Source organism: Rhagoletis pomonella, unplaced genomic scaffold, assembly GCF_013731165.1.
Source record: "Rhagoletis pomonella isolate Grant_MI unplaced genomic scaffold, Rhpom_1.0 Rhpom_scaffold_00003, whole genome shotgun sequence".
Taxonomy (NCBI): domain Eukaryota; kingdom Metazoa; phylum Arthropoda; class Insecta; order Diptera; family Tephritidae; genus Rhagoletis; species Rhagoletis pomonella.
The window spans coordinates 14,513,266-14,517,202 of NW_023458557.1; the positions used below are offsets into that span (position 1 = coordinate 14,513,266).

The 3,937-nt window shown below is 34.6% G+C and overlaps 1 protein-coding gene across 1 annotated transcript in view; it reads left to right on the plus strand.

The window, feature by feature from the left end:
- The window catches only part of LOC118736056 (GMP synthase [glutamine-hydrolyzing]), a gene marked incomplete at both ends in the record, with an annotated part of 92,809 nt that overhangs the window by 9,831 nt on the left and 79,041 nt on the right, over positions 1-3,937 (plus strand).

A 3,937-nucleotide genomic window follows, 5' to 3' on the forward strand; every position in this document is an offset into this window, starting at 1 on the left:
GAACATGTATTTTTGTCCGCATTGAGATCTAGCAGAATTGTAGTACACTCCTCACTTTTTGAGTAATTTTCCCTTGTCGGACCGCAATCATCCTCGATGAACTTAACATCTCGGCGCTCTATAACTTGTTTCTTTTCTTTATCATATAGGCGGTACGCTTTGGCGGTCAAAGAATAACCAACGAACATATATTCTTTAGATTTAGCGTGGAATTTTGAATGGTGTTGTTTATCGAGAGCAAAAACACGCGAACCGAAAACGCGTAAGTGGTTAACTGCTGGCTTTCGACCACACCACATTTCGAAAGGAGTAGTGTCCTTTAGCACTCTTGATGGAGACCGATTTCGTAAATAACACGCAGTGCTAACAGCTTCAGCCCACAATCCTTCTTCTACACCCGAATGAATTATTAAGCTTCTCGCCATTTCAACGATCGTCCGGTTTGCTCTTTCCGCGACGCCGTTCTGTTGCGGAGTGTAAGGAACTGTTAATTGTCTTTTTATTCCGCACTCAGATAGAAAACGATTCGCGTCCATTATCACTGCGTATGGCTTTTATTTTCTTCTGAGTTTGACACTCAACTGTGTTTTTAAACATTTTAAATTTATCAAAAACCTGGTCTTTTGACCTAATAAAATAAACGAATACTCTCCGCGAAAAATCGTCAATAAAACAAACAAAATATTTTGCACCTCCGATCGACATGACATTCATAGGGCCACAAACGTCTGTATGGATGAGTTCCAAAATGTCACTTGTTACGCGGTCCGCTTTGCACGGAAATGGCAATGCACACATTTTACTTTTGTTGCATGTGTCACAGTTTACATTTTTCGGTACATTTATTTCATTAATACCGCGCACTAGTTTTTTCTTTAAAAGTTTTTCTAAGCTGTTATAGTTAAGATGCCCATATCTGTTATGCCATTTCTCTGCAGAAAGTATATTTAATGGCTCTTTACACGGCCCATTAAAAAGGAATAAATTAAAAGCGATATTCTGCCGAAATCCGTAATAAAATCTACGTTTCGCTAACTTTAGTCCCACAATTGCCATGCCCATTTCTAGGGGTTTGTCGCCTTAAAGAAATATCTTGCCAATCAAATATTATACCTGGATATGTTTTCTATCGGAATCTGCAATAAAATTAAAATTCTTGCAAAACCCGACGTTTAACACCTTGCTATATATATCTCATCATACATTTTCGAAAACAAATTACAAAAAATTGTTGACTCACAAAAAAACCACCTCGTCACAAAAAAAAAAATATTTTAAAAATAGTTCTTGAAAAACCCCAAATTTTTTAAACATGTTTTTATAGAGAATTAAACAAGGAATACGATGGTATAATTTTAAATCCCCAATTTACTGGTCCTCACTATGCAAATCATCTTCAAAAAGTTCAATTGTTAATAGCTAAGTTAGCTGTGGGACAATCTTGACCACCTTATATATGCCCGTTTCTTTAGCTTTAAAACGACGTTAAGATGAAGTCTCTACGATCCACAGAACCCAAGATATAACGATTTGAAGTAGTACATGATTAGTCAGAATCACGAAAAAATGCAAACTTTGACAGATCATATCTCCGAAGAAAGAAAAGAAAATAGAACCCGTCCGACATATAAAAGGATGGCTTATATGTATTTTAGAATTTCTAGCAATTTGCATGAAAACCCCATAAATAACAAAGTAAATCCGGAAAACGTATGTAACTTCGAAGTTTACGCTAAGAAAATTGATAACAGCCGGTTTCACCAGCAGTTTAAATTGAAAATGATTTTTTATATTCTTTCAATTTCCATATACAATTCAAAAAGTTGAAATATTTTTTCACTTAAATTGCTTTCATGAAATTGGCTGTAAAAGTTATTTTCTTAGCGTTAACGCGCATTACCAGCGTTAACTTGGAAGGTTTAGAAAAAAACCATTTTCGAATATTTTCCCAACATTGACTCTGAGGATGTCTACAGCTGGATAACAAACCCGTTTTCATGTGACCCGAAAAGTAAACCTACTGAGATGACAAATTAAGCTTTTGAAAACCTTCTGGACATCAGTGAAGACAGCACTTTGAATAATAAATACTACGAAGGGAGTCAAGAGAGTTCTGGATGCAAGTGTATGCAGTAAACACTGCTGTTGGCAAGATTACACTAAAAGTACTAGTGACTTTTACTTTTACATGTCTATGTAAGACTGCATTTGTAACAAATGCTTACATAAACAAGTAATTTTTAAGCAAAAAACAAAATCCACTTCAATTCTCATATAAAAATTTAAGATTATCGTTAATCTCTTCATGATCCAATGATAGGATTTAAACCAAATTAGAATGGAACCACCTGTGAGGTAACGCCTTTCCTTTAAAAAAAAAAATTATAGTAATCGGTTAACGTGGTCTAAAGTTATGCGATAACATACATAATAAAAAAATATTCCGACGAATTTATAACCTTTTCCTTTTTGTGAAGTCGGTTAAAAACAAATACTCCAGCAAACTTTCAGGGTCAAATGATTTCAGGGAATGGTACAATACTTACAGGAGTTATTTAATTTGCAAAATCAGAAAAAAACATTTGCTTAGTAATTAAATTCAATATTTTTATGGCTCACTTCATTTCAAAAGTATTTTCTTTTGTTTTGAAAAATTATCAAAATAAAAGTAAAAGAATCAACATTGAACTGCGTCAAAATAAAGTTAAGGGAGCACGAATTTCGATGTGAAGCAAAACTCTCTGGGAAGACAATACCTGTAATTATTGTACCATGATTTCAAGGTAAAATGGTCAAAGCTCCCAATAAACTTAAAAGGAAATAATGAAATCATCAAAACAGTTTCAGTCCTCACATTAAAGCTAAAGAAGTATAAAGTTTACATTGTGTTTTCTTGTTTTCGTAGACATTTGAAGAGTAGGGGTGCCGCGAGTTTTTTTTTTTAGCACAAGGGAAGGGTGCCGCGGTGAAAAAAGTTTGGAAACCCCTGACATAGATCATCCAAAGGTTAATCAAGTCAACCCAGTAACTCAGAACTGATAAATTTGCACATTCTTGCTTCTGGCATTAGGGTGACGATATGTTAATGTTTACTGCTAATATTGGTGGTTTTACAGGGAGGTGACGAATAACTGTTGCCCAGGTTTTTTGAAATATAAACGGGTGCTTTATAGATTTGGCGAAAAAAGTATTTTATTGTTAATTTTCTACAGATTTTAAGCTAATTTCCTCCATTTTGAGTCCTTTATGCTCCCCCTTTTGTCCAACATCAGGACTCATACTCAAACATCGAATAGACTCGGAACTGGTGACTAGGGCGGCCATTCATTCTATACAGTTTTTCTTCTTTTTGTCTTTTTTTTATAAAAAGTCTAAGAAAAAATGCACATGGAAAAGACTTCCGTGCCGCATGTACTTTTCTCCTAATCATTAATACAATAACGAAAAATCTCTGGAAAATTAACGCCAAAATACTTTTTTTCGCAAAATCTATAAAATTCCCTTTTATTTCTCAAAAAAAAAAAAAAACTTGGGTAACTGTTAATCGTCGCCACGCTGTAAATCAGACATGAAAATTTCCATTTGAATCGAAACAACACCATATCAGAAGGGAGATTCTGTAACCAGTTAGCGACAATTTTCAGATCACTATCGCACTTTTTGACGCATAATATAAAAGGTTTTGCGTCAAAAAGTGCGATAGCGATTCGAAAATTGTCGCTATTTGGTTACAGAATCTCCCCCCAGAATTGAAAATAAAAATCAGGTTATATTTCTTCCAGTAGCAAGTGTTTTAGACCCATTTCCTTACCAATAACAAAATGCATTTATAAACCAAATTGATACAAATATCTTTATCCAGCACATCGACAACGTTTTGCCGTAGAAAGCTAAGAATGGGTTAAGTGTTAACTCCACCAGGGCGGGGAGTTCAATC